This window comes from Struthio camelus, chromosome 1 (genome assembly GCF_040807025.1).
Source record: "Struthio camelus isolate bStrCam1 chromosome 1, bStrCam1.hap1, whole genome shotgun sequence".
NCBI classification, from domain to species: domain Eukaryota; kingdom Metazoa; phylum Chordata; class Aves; order Struthioniformes; family Struthionidae; genus Struthio; species Struthio camelus.
In genome coordinates this window covers 16,727,705-16,742,304 of record NC_090942.1, presented here as the reverse complement: position 1 = coordinate 16,742,304, position 14,600 = coordinate 16,727,705, and the positions used below count along the sequence as shown (strand labels likewise).

The window sequence follows — 14,600 nt, the reverse complement described above, 5'->3', positions numbered from 1 at the left end:
AGCCTCGTGTGTAATACAGACATAAATATGAGGTCTTGCCTCACAGAAGGCAGCATATGGTCTTGTCAATAGAGAAATAAAGCAATATGCATTTTATGTATTAATGTGTTAGTTTGGAATATACTGACATGAGGTTATAAGGATAGTTTAGCATTCAGTCTCCTTCTAAGACATTAGAAATGCAGTTCAAGATACCTGCAGCTTCAAGCTCTGACCGTGACACATTTAGGTGACCATAATTCTGCAGCTAAGCCCGACGTGGCATGAAACTAATGTTAATGAATAGAGCAGGTATCCTGAATACTTCGTAAGGGAACATGGCCAAACACAGCTCACACATAGATATGTAAACGTGAGGGCTCAGGGAGATAAATAACACATTTAAGGATTGCATTTTGAGCTGTCTGTCACGGGCCAAGCAGTGTTAACTTGGGCAATATCACTGAATTTCATTTATTGCCAATTAAAACAAACACTTAGGGAAACACCTTTCCCCAAGCTCAACGTCAGTCCGACCCTTCTCCTCCCCGCTTCCTAGTCTCACCCTCTTGTTTTTGTCCTGGGGCTCGCTCAGGCCCCCCATCCCTTCGGCAAGGCAGCAAGTGGCACAGGAGGTTGGGATCAGTGTCCGGTGGTTTCCTTCCCTTGTGGGTGTCCTTGCACCCGTGTGGGTCCCCCACAGGCCACGGTCCCCTTGGGTCACCCACGGCCCGCAGTCCCTGCGAGGCATCCGTCCCTCCTCCGGCCTGGGGTGCCTCCTCCACGAGCGCGCCCCCAGCCCCAGCCCTGCCACCTGCCTCCCCCGTCTTGTTTCTCCAGACGCGTCTCTTTGCATTTCTCCTCGCGTGTCCCCTTTTGCATCTCCTCCCGTGTCTGCTCTCAAATGTGTCGTTACGTTCCCTCCTGAGTCCCCTGCCCTTGGCAGCTACCGCCCTTTCTTAAATATGCTCGAGCAGCGGCACCACGTGCTCCTCCGAGCGGTTGCAGTTTTGGTGCGCGATGGGCTGTTTTCATCCTTTTTGGAGCTAGCAGGGACCAGCATGGGGCGGTTCATGGTCACCTCCCACACAGACTCCCAAAACCCTGCCATTTGTGCCACATACCAGTGTCTGATGAGTATGTGATACTCTCCACAAGACCAGGAGACTGTAAGGGTATTAAGGAAGCGCTAAAGGTTTAGCTATGTTGGAACATGTGCTTTTTTTCAACGGTGAAGAGTACTAAACTCATGGGTTTTTTATTACAATTCTGCAACTGCATATCAAGCCTTATGATAACTTTAATTTCAGCGGGAAAAACCTAATAAAGGAGTAGGAATTTTACTGGTCTATTTTTATTTAACAGTAAACAGGTCGAACATCTCTAGGTGAACTAGAACTATTTAAGGAACATTATTTTGTGAACTGTTATGTAAAAATGCAGTTTTGTGAGCAACAGGCTGGTTATTGCTCAGACAAGAAACGAAGAATAACATTAGCCATTTTATTCTTACACTCAGCCCTCTGAAATTGGCCATTAGAGAAGAGAGAATTGGAGAGAACCAGACTTAGCTTTGCTAGCACCATAGCAGAGGACATAAAATAAGAGCAAGAGAGAAAAAGAGAAACAGAAGAGAACAAAAATGGCAAAGGAAGCAAAAACTGAAGTACAGCAGTGAAAAGCCAGAATCAAATAAATAGATAGGCCTGTGAGCTAGTATAACCTTTTGGAAACTTTCAAACAGTGAGGGCGAAAACAGAAGAGACAGAAAGGAGAAAGGAAAAGAAGACATGGTGATTAACCAGATGGAAACAGAAGTTTTAGACTATGGCTCCATGCGGGTTGGGTTAGGTCAGGAGGATCAATCAGCCAGTACCACATTTTAAGGGAAAAAAGTCTGAACATCAATGATAATTGGAGAAAAAGAAGAGAAAATGAACAATCCTGTCTGTCCACAATCCCTCCCTACACTCTCTCCTGTTACTGGGATTCACATTGCTTAAAAGCCCAACTGTGCTTAGCTGTAATCTACTGGGAAAGTTGTGTATCCAAGAGCATGTCCTCGCTCGCTGCCGCTTGTTAACAGGAACTGCAGCTGAAGCATACGACAGGCCTTTAGGAGGTTTCTTTGCAGGAAGACGTCGTCCAGAAGGGTTTTTAAGATCTCCCTTCGAGTCTCAGCCCCACATGAAGGCCTGCACCTGGTTCTCTGGCAAGATCCCTGCCCAAGCCTTCGTGCGGAGTGGACCCTTTGCAAGGCTGCTTGCCATCCAGAGGTGTGTCCTGACCCTGCCTTTCCGTGAGGAGACGACCGGGGACGGACGGGCTTCCCTTTACTTGGAGTCTGCTTTCTCTAAAATCAGCCTTCAGCAACTTAGCTGATAGCCAGCCTCAGGAATAGTGTCCATTAGCTCCAAGGTGCCCTGTGAGGCCTGAGGTTTCAGCTGTGCAGGAGGCTGCAGCCGCCTGAGGACAGGGTCCCTGTGGGCAGAGACTTGGGTGCTTGTGCACTGCCCCTTACACAGGTGCGAGGTCTGGTGCCCTGTCCCTTACACAGGTGCGAGGTCTGGAGCCCATTGCAGATACACAGCACACCCAGCCTGTGGACGTGCAGCAAATCCCTCCGTCCTTGGCCTTTTTGCAACAGGCCTGCCGTGTCCAGCCCTCCCTTGCCACTAGAAGAGGGCAGGTGGCCACCAAGTCGGGAAAGGTTTGGGTTTCTGCAGCCTTTGTTGTTCATCACTGACAGATAGATGAGGCCAGGATGGGCTCACTACCCACGAAGGCAGCTGTGGCCTGGGCTCTGACTCCTCCGCAGGGATCAGCCTTGACAAAACAAACGCCTCCCCTCCACTGCACTTCATTTCCTTCAAGTCAGGTATGCTTTAGTCCCTATGGACTGTCCTGTCTGCCTCTCTCCAGCACGCCAGTGACCTCTTTGACAATGCCATTTCTCCAGCTCCTCAGAGTAGCTCCCTTTACAAAAACTGGTGTGTTGACAAGTTCTGTTTGAAAAGGAAAAAATACTTCAGCAGCACAGCAGCCTTTCCACTGAGATTATTGCTGTCTATATTACATTGTGCTTTGGGGCCAACAGAGCCTCAAAGCAGTATTATGTCTTTGTGCAAACAGCAATATTAAGAGACAGAGCCTGCCCTGAAAGTTTATGGTTTAGATAAGACCAGAGATAAGGAAAATGGAGTTAGCATACAACACGAACAGAGTTTGTAGTTATGTTTGCTGCAAAGTTCTTGTTCCTCATCAGGGAAAGAGAGGGGAAAGTAGGTGGTCTGTGAGATGGATTATTTCTTATGGGTATGCCACTTCCTCAAATTCATTCATAAAAAGGGAATAGGGAAGAGAGTCAGGGCACTGCATAGCAACATATATTACATTTGAACTTTGTTTGGTAGAACAACATATCAGTTCCCGTAGTTTGAAATTTCTGCATCGGTCACTGTTGCTTTGGGAGTAAGGACAAGGACTCCCCTTTGGGAGTAAGGGATAATGACAAAAAAATCATTTTTAGTCGTCAAGTTCTCATACCTACTTGGGAAGCAGGACTCCAACAAAGATCCAGAACAACGTATCTGGAGCTTAAGGTAAGAGGGGAGAGGGGAGATAAGAGAATCCTCCCAGATGTGTAAGACCCCTGAGGAAAGGAATAATTGTACTGGAAGAAAAATAATCTTTTAAAATAGAAATCTGATTTGTTCCATGGGGGTGATCATAACTGAGCAGTGTTCCTTCTTCATGCACGTTCACCCTGTCTGTGTCCCTACAAGTTGCCACCGTCAGCTCTTTCCTGATGCTGCCGAGAATCACCACTCGTAGGACCCAGGGCAAAGACGTTTGGGTTTGGTACCCTGGGATGGGCTCTGCTTCTTACCATATTGAGTATCCGACTAGATGTCTTCTGGATGGTATTTTTAGCTCCTCAAACTCCTTCATAGTTACATCGCTCTTCTTCAGGTACCCCTGTTCAGTCTCCTTTTCTGATGCAACTTTAAGATTCAAAACCTATCCTGGGTTTTTTTTTTTCTAATCACCGGCCACCTTGGCGAGTTGGACCTTTGATTTAAAGTCTCTCCCTTGATCAAAGGGATCAAACTTTCCATTCTAGACAGACTTTGCACAACCATCCAGAAAATCAAATGAGCTTGTGAAGAACACCAAAGCAGACCTGTCACCCGGGAGCAATGCAAATGCTTGCTTTAGGCTAGCGTTTCCAGATTGGAGCATCCTCACTTCAGGTTGATCTTCCAAGCAGCTCAGAATCTCTCACAAGTCTCTATAGAGAGCTTTTTCACAAACCATTTTTTCCATAGTTTTTTAATATCTCTTTTCAGAGATGGCAAAAGGGGCAGCTGATTCAAAGTGCCTCTTTTCTTCCCACCAACTTCATCTCCTGAGTCCAAAGCTAAGAGATAGCTAGTCTTTTCAATAGGGAAGTTGTAGGAATTGGGTATTTTGTCATTAACACAGTCACAGTGGCATGTTTCCTCCATCATTTTTTCCATGGAGAATTTTGCTGAAATTGTCAGAAAAAAAATGCAAGCTGAGACAAATGACAGACTTCAGTCTGACAAAGTTATAACTGGATCTTATTTCCAATGGGAAGCACTGAACGTTAACTGTGGCTGGCACCTGCAGAAGTATGTCTGCACTGTACGCTGCAGCTCCAAGAAAATATATCTGAACTCGAGTACGTCCTGGAAACATCCAGCCACCCTAGCACAGAGCTCAACCCAGGCTGATCAGTCATTCAGAGAGAGAGGGGCTCTATTACTGTAGCGCTGAACATTGCACTAATGTATCAATGGCTGCACTAATACAGCCACTCTGGATAGATAGCTTGGGTTCCACTGAATCACCCGAATATTCAGTTGCATGTCTGCACTGTTTTTGGCTTAGAGTGTACCATTTTACTGCACTTAGTGTAAGCCACTCAATACAGCACAACTTCACATAGGCATCTAAGCTCTCTTTAACAGTAAGCCGTGCCTGAAGACGGTAACGGTTAGCCTTCAAGTTTCCCTGTGCCAGAGGAATTTATTAATTCTTTTTTATCTCCACATTAAGAATGCTGTGTACAGAGTAAAAGTTACACAGCAGAACAGACTACGTTTGTTGTAAGCAGCAGTCTCACAGCAACAAACTGCCGTACCAGATGTGTTCTGCAACAGGAATTTGTCTTGGGGACTGATCCTTAAAACTTATTCATGCAAGAAGTTAAAATGACTTCAAGGGATTCTGCTTAGATGTATAAATATTTAAAGGTTCAGGTCTGCTTGTACCCACTACCCAACATAAAAAAGCTTTAGGCTTCTAAGTGAGGCTTGTAATGTTCAAAAATACTCCTGAAAACAATAACGCACTGAAGAAGATAACTTAATATTTTCATTTATCGCAGTATTTCATAAGACAGATTCACCAAAGCAAACTAAAACCTAAGGCGTTGTTCTTAGGGTGGGATATGTATAAAGTCTATGTATAACGTCACAGCAAGGTCTACAGCAGAAACTTTCTAAGGCAGGTGAAAACAGGGGCAGAACTGATGCATAACAACTGGAAATGCAGTCTCTTTATTCAAGGATGGTTGACCTTTTATAACATTGTTTTAGTATGTTGTTTTAGTTTGGTGGGTAAACTGAGTATTCTTAGTTACAGGACCCACAGGCCAGTGCCTAAAGACAACTCTCTTCATCTGGGATTCCTTACCCAGGGCAGTCAAAGGACTTTCACAGAGGATGGAGTAAAATCATTTTTTAGAAGGCTCTCTAGTCACATTTTAAAGTTCCTAGACAGTACAGGCATTTCTGCAAAAATGCTGCAATCCTTACCTCATGTGTGGAAAGCCCCATCTTCCAAATTTCAGGTTCCAGCTTCAATTTCATGTTTGAGCTATTATGCTTTTGTCTGAAACACTGAAAAGTTTGTCACTGCCAGATCTCATTTCCATGCATAAGCATTTATACAACACAATCAAATCATCCTTATGCCAAGCTTCTTAAGTTTCATATGGGAAGTTTTTTGTTTGTTTGTTTTTGTGGTTTTTTACAGCTCCTGGTTTATTCTTCTGGCTTTAAGCACTGTGTGCAATCACAGAGCTTTCATTCAATACACATGGATGTATTTCTTCATGTATACGCGTTTCTCCACTACTTACATTTCTGGGTCATGATGACAGGTAAGAAGGCACCAAAAACATGTTAGAGTCAATATTGCCGGGAAGTTGTGGATAGGTGTACCTACAACAAACTTTTACAACAATGTTATTTAATTGTGAAGTAAAACATTTAAAAAGTTAGAACAACTCAGCCCTAAATAGGTGCTCTTGAGCATCTATCCAGCACCTAGTGTCTAACAGAAAAAACAGAAAGTGATCATGAAATCATCATCATCACATGCAAGTAGATGCATCTGACTGTATATCCTTCTTTCTTGTGTGCTTGACTTCAGCTTTTAAAACAATTATTTTGAGTGAAAAGCGCGAGAAAGTATCTCCTGAGTTCAGACACGACATTTCTGTTATGACGAATCAGTAGCAAGATTTGAAGACTTGATCTTCTACCTTTACAATTGACACACTTCAAAACTACCTGCACTAGCTGGTTGTTAGCCCAGAAGATCAGTACGGAGCTCCCACTGCTCCCAGGAGTTTGGACTGAGACAGCTCAAAAGAGTGCCCAGGGGAAGGTAGACAACAAACTTGGGACCTACTATTACACTTGTCTCGGTTTTAGGGGTAGAAAGGATACCCTACACCTATATCCAATACCCTTTATCTTACAGGATAACCCTTCCGCACAGTACCGCTTTTCCTTCCCAAGCCCCTTATTCAGTACAGCTACTCTGGAAGCTGCTAATTCTTCCCAGTAGGCTGGGAACGAGGGATGCTGCTAGCTTGTGTGACATGGAACGTTCCTGTGCAGTTGCTAAAATTATCCTGAGGACTGACACTGAAAGGAAATAGAAATCAACAGCTTTTATTTCCATGAGCAATGATTCTGGGTGAGGCAGAAGAGACTTCCGAAGCCCAATACTTCTCCCCTGCTGAATATCAAAGACCTGTTACAAACTGAGGAGTTGTGAGAGCTTCTTGAAGCAAAGGCAGCATTCGCTTTTAGATCTTAAATTTGTCTTCCCCATTTTCACTCCTCCTCTTCTTCCTTCCCCCTTTGGAACAGGCTGCCCAGAGAAGCTGTGGCGTCTCCATCCTTGCAGATATTTAAAAGCTACCTGGACACAGTCCTGGGCAATGTGCTCTAGGTGACTCTGCTGCAGCAAGGGGGTTGGACTAGATGATCTCCAGAGGTCCCTTCCAACCTCAACCATCTTGTGATTCTTCCTTAATAAATGGGTTGAAAGATTGGTCTTTGATCCTACAAAGCATTATATTTACACTGAAGTACATTTGCACTGAAGTCACTGGGATGGTCCTTACCTTGATGCATCCACACTGACTTCTGTTCAGCCAGCACTCAGGCGAAGACTCTCCAGTAACAACTATTTAGATGTCACAGAGCTCCACCCACAGAATACAAACACAAGCACCTTCACGGTAGGTAAACCCTCTTCCTAATCTCCTAAAGGACATTCATACTGCATTCAGAAGGTAGAGAGATCTGGCTCTTATGGCCAAGTTAAGGAGTCCGTTACAAATCAAAGGACACTTGTAGGATGATCTGCTATTGTTCAGTCTCCTCTATAGCAGGTAATTTATAATTCATTGCTTTCACTGATGTTTATCAAACATCCCAAACAAGACAGTTTCACAGAGAAACAACCTCTGTCTGGTTTGGATCCTTTCCAGCTATGCGGAGCCAACAGTTTGCTGAACTTGCAGTTCACATGCTACCTTTTCATAACCTTGCTCAGCAACTTGCAGACAGCTACCATTGACGGTTAGTCCTTGTTAGCCTCAGGGCATAAGCCCAATGTTTACCATGGGTCCAGCTGCTTCCCTGCACCTCTGTAGACCTCTTCCCACCTCCTGCATAGCGCTGACAGACAAAACTACTGCCCACATCACGTAGTTACAGTAAAATGGCTCAGGAGGAAAACAGTCTTTCAAGTATCACATCCACAGTCTGTGAACACAGTGACCTATAATGAAGAGAAAAGGTAAAAAAAAAAGAAACCCATATTCCTCTCCCACCCTGTTTTCAATGTAAATTTTTTCTTCAAGGTAGAAAATATCAAGAAGAAAACTTTGCAAAAAGTATTTGGTCTTAATTAAGCCACCGAAGATCTGGAGCCGCCCCACTCCAAAATAGTAAATTGTGCTTGCTAATTGCCTCATTTTCTGAACGTTGAGCACCCATAGAGCCAGAGCCAGGCTGTAAGGTGCAAGAGTCCCATGTTGCAGCCTCCTGGGAACCTGGAGGGGGCAGGAATGCGAGTGAATTCTTACAGGAGCCAGTGCTTGAACCCCTGCCAGCATCTGCAGTGACACACAGTGCACCAGCCAGGCCTCTTTATCCCAGGGCCTGCATCGCGTCCCCCACTGGAAGTCCCCGCATGCTTTTCCATTGCAGAATGACCACTGAGTTCCACATCCCAGTACTGCCTGGGCTTTGTCATTTGGTGTATTTGTATGAGCATTTCTGTGGAAGCAGCACAAAGAAAGCAAAGGCTGGGACTGATATTGGGAGGAAAACATCTGAACAAAGAAAGGTAAATGTTCTAATGAGCACTAGCATCACTGCTACTTCCCTAGTACAGCCTATTGTGCCTGCTCTGTGAAGAAACTGCCCATTAGCCCATCCAGGTGTGTGTGAACGTGTGGGTAACAACAACAGACTTCTCCCTAGGGGAACACTTTTCTTTATGACCACATGAAGGATGCACAGAGAAAGCTCCCACTCTCCAATTCCCGTCACAGAACGGTTAGGTTTTCCCATCCTGTGAGCATAGCCTTCACTGCGCACTGCCTAGCTGGAGACTGAAACTGGAACCACTTCCAGATTTTCTGGAGAGTGGGGGGTAAAAGGGAGTGGGCCATTCCCACTGAGCCTGACATTTCATAAAGATGAACAGCAGGCAGGAGAATTCAAGCTGTTGCCAACAAAAAAGGACCATACTCCGACAAGTCACAGACAACTCATACTCCTGTACAAGGTGTGCAAATGTGCTTGCAGTCCATAAAACCATTTGGAGAATCTACTCTACCATTCCAAAAAAGGGCTCTAGTTTAAGTTGATCATTAGCCATAGGGAGGAAATAGAAATACCTGCTCTGCAAGGATGCAGGTGCTGGAGGCCAGGACCTCACAACTTACTTGTCTTCAGCTTTTACAGTTTTATTGTCATCATGTCAGTTGCTACAGGTTTATTTTCATGGTCAGACCTTAGTGGTAGATAGCCCTCTATCAGCTAACCAGTACCTGCACGAGCTCCTAAGCTCAATCTTTGGTTTGTGTGTGCACAGATGCTACAGAAGTTCTTAGAAAGGAATTTTGGCTTTTTATTTTCCTGAGGAACAGAAGACCAAAGAAATCACAGGTTACAGTTACTTTGGGGCTATCTTTCTGAAATCCCATAGAGCCAGCAGCCTCTTTGGCAGCCACATGAAGAACGCCTCTTGGGAAGGAACAACATGGGGCAAAAGGCAGTACCTGGTAGCAGCCCTTATTTGCCATCTTTAACAGGAACATGCCAAAAGAAAAGCGCAGGAAACACTCTTGGGAGTTTGATCTTTTTTCTGGGAAGACACAGGTATTGAGGATAGGTGCCTCTCCGGGAAACAATCTGCAATAGCATTTTAGGTGCAACCTGGGATCATGAGCTACAACCTGGCTAATAGCTAGCAACTGCAAAGACCGCACTCTTTGCCGTATAGGCACAGAGGGCAGTCAAATTGAGAAAAGCCACAGTGTCACTTTAGAAGCTTAGAACTGAAGCAACATGAAAAATAAGAATATCGTTTTTGAGTCAGAGTGCCACCACATAGGGCTCAGAAGAAAGTTGGTGCTATATGCATAGCATGGAGACAAGGCAGTCCACTCACTTGGCTTCAGGCTAAAGAATGATCCCTGGCTCTGTTTTGCCTAGCAGCACAGACATGAGGCTTCTGAGTGCCCATCCTCAAAAGAAAACATACTGCATTTTAAGGGGCATTCTTACCCCCCCTTCTCATCACATTTACACAAGTTGAAATTACATAATACCAATATCTGCAATTAAATGTTTAACAAGTTTTCAAATAACCACTGGCTAACAAGCAACACAGGCTGATATCCCAATCTTTTTCTCAAGCCACAAAGTACCATTCCCAGTCATCTGCCTCAAAATAGGGGCATCTGACTGCGTGTTTCCAGTGCGAACAGAGCCAGACCACTGCACATAGCAGGAGAGAAAGAACATTTAGGACCTAGGGACTTTTTATCAGACGTTCAGGCTAACTGAAAAGTACAGCCTAACTCTGCAGTAATAGGGCTCCGGGAATAAGATGCTTTTTCTTAATAAAATATCTTTAGCTGTTTATGGATAAATGTTAATGAAAACCCTGCAGAAGTGATTATCTTCTGGTTTCAGTTTCTGGTCACATAAACTATTTTAGCCTTCCTAGTTGCTTCTCAAAATCTGACAGTCTCAAAAGAATCTGGTATTAAAGTGAATTGCTAATATGGAAAATAGCCTGTGATGCAAAGGAATTAAACGCTTCATGAAAGAAAACGTGGAAAACAAAATAAGTGGTGGGAAAACAAAAACAGTGAAATCTTCATGCCTAGAAATTGGAAATTTCCCTCCCTACCCACCAGTGTGAGCACCCAGCAGCTAAGAGCTATCACAAACAGGATTCTGGGGGAGTCTTTCCCTGGACCCCTGTGACTGCCAACATAACCCACGGGGGACTACCCTGATCACTAACCATCTCACCTGGAAGAGCGGTGTGCCTCCAGCTAGCAGGAGGAGCAAACTGTATTTCCAGCTTTCCAAAAGGAGCACAGATTCACACGGCAGGGACAGAATCAGCCCCAGGGGATTTCAGGGAACTATGCTTATTGCACCTCTGGGAGTGCCATCAAGACACGGCCTCAAGATCAGGAAGATATTTTAGAAAAATGGCTGGGACAGGGGTTTGCACCTCACAGCGCTGAACAGCCGATGATGCTGCAGTTTCTCTCACACCCGGAAGGGTACTAAAACAATACAGAGGGCACCATTTTGCCTCTGTACAAAACCTTGCTGAGCTCATATCTTGAGCAGTGTGTGCAGCTCTGCTCCCCACATCTTGGGAAGGACATAGCAGAGTTAGGGAAGGAACAGAGAAAGGCGACTAAAACAATGAAAGGGAGAGAGCAGCTGCCTTATGAGGAGAATGAATAATGCTGCGGGGGCATATGAGCAAGGCTTACAAAAGCATGAAGGCACAGGATACTTTAAAAGCAGAACATACCCAGCAGATCTTTCAATACTAGAACTACATGACAGTCAAGGAAAATAACAGGAGATCAGTTTAAAACATAACAAACAAACAATTTGTTTACATGGGACGTAGTAAAATTCTGGAATCTGACGCTACAGAAGGCCATGGAGGCAAAAGGTTTGAAACAGGGATTTATGCCAATTCATGGACGACAGGTCCATAAACAGATAGCAAAGGAAATATGCAGGGTTTTACCCTCTAACATCCTTAATACAATGAATGTAGCTAATAGGGGAGTACGTGGATGGAAGAAAGTAGCTAGATTCATGTGTTCTCCCCAAACAGCATCTCCAGTTGCCACCATCAGAGAGAGACCAGGGAGATGAACCACTGGTCTGATCCAGTAGGGCATTTCTTGCATTCTTGGAAACCTAATGAGATGTTCATGAGCTTTCTTTCTGTCAGGCTCCGACTGATTCTTAAGCAGCATCCAAAAAAGCAGGCAAAGCCTGTGCTGGTTCAGACCTTGAAGAAAGAACAGACTGAATTCAGAATGGGAGCTTATTCCCTTTTCGTCAAACAGCTCCTGCGGAGGCTAAAAGTCCGGCTTCCAGCGACTGACTTCAGAGACTCTACGGAGAAAATCACTGCATTAAGTGGGAAAACAAGAGCTCAAGGAAGACCAGGATTTGAGGGATAATTATGTGCTTCACCTGTAGAGGGCACTGGAGGCAGGGGAGAGCACAACAAGACAAGTGTGGCAATGGTCTCACTTTCAGACAGGTAAAACGCTGCCCAGTGGTGCAGTTAGAAAATTGGGCGCAACTTCAATTTTCCACTAATTGGTTCAAATAAATATAACAAATAAATAATATGATAAAGAAGTTACTTTTCCCCGTATACCATGCCTCTTCCTGTAGGTCTTAGGTCTCCCCAGGTATACTGCCACCACTGAACCACTGCTTACAGTAGTAACTTTGTTCACCAACCAGAGATCACTGAGGTACACGGTATGATATTAGCATCCACATTCAGGGTTGTTTTTACAAAACACTTTTTTTTTTAAAGTATCCAGGAAAATGTTGTATTAGGGTAGACAGCAAGCCCTAGATCAAAAGGTTGCTTGTGTCTGTCTTAAACTGAACAGCTTTTGCAATTATTGTGCCAAGCAAGCTAATCTATGAAGCAAGACAAGCAGACTAAGCTGACATCCAGGGTTGCCTACCCTGCTCAAGACAAATCAGTGACAAATAGCCCTATGCCATGCACAGCTGTTCTTCCAAGAGTCCTTTCCGTCATCCAGGCAGCTTTGAGTCTGATTTTATTCTGTTTTCAAACTCTTTCCCCGACTCCAGTTTTTAGCCTTTGTAGCTGCAGGTCCCAGGCCTACCAACCCCAACCAACTAGGCTGTCGGTACCACTACAGAAACTACCTTTCTCTTTGCTTTTTCTCCGAGCCTGTCATGGTACCTCTTCCTAGCCTTTTCACAGCTACATTCCTCCCCCGGTTGCCCAAGGGGCTACAGCCACCTTTACTATTCTGAGCCTGGTGGTCGTTTTCTTCAGCAGCGATTAGTTTAGCCTAATACAACCATAGCTGAGTATTGGCAAGTTTATAAAGCCAGCTCATCCTCCGATGCACCTCTTTTGTGCCAAGACACTTGCCTGGCTCTTTAACTGAATTTTAGATTCACAGCAATATGTTTATAATCATGTTGTAATATATTATATTTGATATTGAACTGAATATGTATTTCACTGTCTGGCAATGTTTATCAATCACTAGCTTTCATGAAGACGATAAAACACATATGACATAAAAGGTAATAGAAATAGACCTAAAGATAGACAAAGGAAAGTAAATCTCTAAACTAAAACGTAAGGAAATGGAGGCTGGTGTCTTAATCCAATCTCATTATTTATTTCAAACTGCCTAAGAAGTCCATCCAAATTATCTATATTATTTGTTATTATTTAATAAAGTTCTTTTCCGTTGTTGCTAGGGTAGCCACATCTGCAAACCCTTCTTTGGATTGCACACTAATATTCAGTCCTGAAGGAAAATGTGCTTAGTCACTACCAGAGCTACTTGAAACAGCAGAGGTTCTACATGGTCTCCACTAACCCCAAAGCAGTACGTTTTCCTTTAAGCACACCGTCGGATGGAAAGGTTAATTTCACAGTTGACGTGTCTCACTTATTGTCCGACTTGTCTGCCTGTCCTTAATTTGGATAATTTTGCAGTACGTGTGCACCTGTGTCCTGACAGGACAAACACTGGGGGCACACAGTCCATTTCTCAGCAAGTTTACATGAAGCCCCATATGCATGCCAAATAATTTTGTGTAGCAGCCCAATTTTTGTCTTCCATATGGCTTCTTGGTACTAAAATGCTCTGTTAATCCAGTCATTTTTTATTTACACAATGCTTTGGTATTTGGTATTTACACAATGCTTTAGGAACCTATCCTATGCTTTAGGCTATCAGAAAGCCTCAAGGGTTATTTTAATCTCATGGAAATTAAGAAATACAGAATGAATTAAGAAATTAAAATTTATGGAAGTGTATATACAAAAAAGCAAGCAGCTCAAAAAAAAAGCCAGCTTGCTACAGAGAGAGCGAGCAGCTGTTTGAAAGTCAAAGGCATAAAGATAGCAAACTAAAACAAAAAACTGTCTTTCATTGCCTGCTTTTTAATGCACAGCCACAGCCTGAGCAGTTTAAACGCACAGGAATTGTGTGCAGCAGAGCCTTTTCCATCTCACGCCAGAACAGATGACCACATGGGAAAAAAGAATCATTGTCTAATGAGGAACGCAAGATGATTCAAAACATGGTTTCGCGCTTCTGGTGTACGAATGGATTTGGGGAACCTTTAACTTAAAACAGCTCTTAGATTTTCACCTGCTGTTGTTTAACAGACTTTCTTCTGCCATTGGCAGACGTTTCAGATTACTTTAACTGTATTCTTTGGAGGCTTAAAATTCAGAAATACATTTTCCATGGCAGTAGTAACAAAGGGAAGATACAAAGTTGTGCTGCAGGTTAATGGAGACAGGTCTACTCACACACCACCTTCTTGTGCGTTCACGCCTCTCCGTGCGACGTTCAAGGAACACAGAAATAGCAAAGCAGCTCAACAGCTGCAAGGAAACAGAGGGTATAAAATACAGGTCTTGGTAGGATAACTCATCGGTGTTCTCTAACCTTCACACCTACTCCAGCTATTTTTCTACCAGTTCTCAAT

The 14,600-nt window shown here is 44.0% G+C and overlaps 1 long non-coding RNA gene across 3 annotated transcripts in view; it reads right to left on the bottom strand.

The window, feature by feature from the left end:
* Positions 1 to 976: 976 nt before the first annotated feature.
* The window catches only part of LOC138065645 (uncharacterized), a 38,330-nt gene continuing 24,706 nt past the window's right edge, over positions 977 to 14,600 (bottom strand). The window contains exons 1-4 of one of the 3 annotated variants that reach the window (XR_011138741.1): positions 11,608 to 13,210; positions 6,149 to 8,088; positions 5,823 to 5,906; positions 977 to 4,510 (exon numbers count right to left, since the gene is read on the bottom strand). This is a non-coding gene — a long non-coding RNA (uncharacterized lncRNA). Of the gene's footprint in view, positions 4,511 to 5,822; positions 8,089 to 11,607; positions 13,211 to 14,600 lie in introns of those variants that run through there. The other 2 variants (XR_011138740.1, XR_011138738.1) reach the window with 2 other exon arrangements.